This window comes from Arabidopsis lyrata (assembly GCF_000004255.2).
Source record: "Arabidopsis lyrata subsp. lyrata unplaced genomic scaffold ARALYscaffold_4, whole genome shotgun sequence".
NCBI lineage: Eukaryota > Viridiplantae > Streptophyta > Magnoliopsida > Brassicales > Brassicaceae > Arabidopsis > Arabidopsis lyrata.
In genome coordinates, this window is record NW_003302552.1 from 11940894 (window position 1) to 11942507 (window position 1614).

General features: G+C 33.6%; 1 pseudogene; it reads left to right on the forward strand.

The window, feature by feature from the left end:
* The first annotated feature begins 333 nt into the window (after positions 1-333).
* Positions 334-955, forward strand: LOC9317010 (annotated as a pseudogene).
* Positions 956-1614: the final 659 nt, after the last annotated feature.

Genomic DNA, 1614 nt, shown 5'->3' on the forward strand with positions numbered 1-1614 from the left:
ATCATAAAATATTGATTCTGACATTTTATTTATATTAGATGAATACCTACGCTATGCGTGGGTTTGTTTTAAAAATTGTGAAAAAAAAATTATTGATTGTTTTTGCTAATTTATGTTTATTTTTATTTGTTATTATGTAGTTAATAAAACTAAATCAATCTTATGTAGTTACAATTTTTAAGATTAGATCTATTTTTTGACTTGAAATATAATTCGAGAAAAAGATTTACTTGTCAGCTGAGACCTCTTGCTTGTTCCCGTAATATCCTTCATCGTCCTCATGGCTCTGCTAGTTGGCCAGAAGGTACTTTATCAGCTTTCCCAATATCTATTATGGGTACAAAGATTTTTTTATCCTTTTTGAATGGGATTCATTAAACTCTCTCGTTTATATTTGCAGGGGATACAAAAGTTTTAACTGCACAATACGAACCTAAAGCAGGAACGAAGAAGAACGAAACTGCTGAGAAGACTTGTTTTGAAGTCATATGGAATAAACCGGATAGATTGGTAATCGTAAATGCATTTAGTTTTTCAGAAGGAGGCTTGTTTTATTGCTTGAGTATGTCGTACATGTGATTGGTTTTTAGATCTGAATAACTTTTGCTTTGAATATTGATAGGAAAAGTTGAAAGGGAGTATGAAACGATACTGAAAAGGACGCTACAGAGTATTTGTGTTTTGACAGTTGTTCCAAATACCACCACCTCAGTGATAATTCAGGTGAGTAGCTATTCAATGTTGTGTATATCGATATGTCAACTTGAGTTGTATATGCTGTTTTCATTTTGTAATTCCCGTGTAGGTTGTACATGTTGGTGGTTCTGTATCGTTTTTATGTTCCTTGCACCTTGGTAAACATTTACTGATGTTGTCTGAAACACATATAATCCGGTATAAACAATGTCTGTTTGAGTATTTATAGAGTTTATAGTAGTGAAAGTTTGTAATCCCATAAGCTGAGAGTGTGAATACGTTTTTGTGTAACTTCTACCGTGGCCTCCATTATGGCAGTTAGAAGGTAGAAAACGTTTGTTCTAAAGAAATATGATGTACAGAAAGGGAGACTATGAAGGATGGAATTTACGAAGTCGAGAAATTTGCCTTGAGATTCTTCTTCTTTCATATTGAACGATCGGCAGAGAGTGGGAGAGATTTATTTTGTTAAAGTCTTGTGGGGAATTAGAATATTTGTTGGGTTAGAAGCATTAAGCCATCACTGAAATGGGTTCGTCCCATAAATATTGCACTCTTTTTATATATATGAAAGGAGGCTATCTCTCTACATCCTTCCGCCACATCAGCATTTTTGGCTCTTCTGGGGATGACACATCAGCTTGTTATTTGTCCAATCAAAACATTTTATTAATACACATCAGCTTCTAATTATAAGTGTCAAATAGAATAAACAAAATAGCCCATAACGGATGGACCATATGTGTTTTAGACCATGTCCATATGGAGAGCAAGAGAAAACGGAGTTTAAACAACATTTCTCTTATCAAAAAATTCAATACAACTGTGGACATGGTCTTATTGAGCCATAAATATTGCACTCTAATAGATTCTAAAACATATATGGTCCATCCGTTATGGGCTATTTTGTTTATTCCA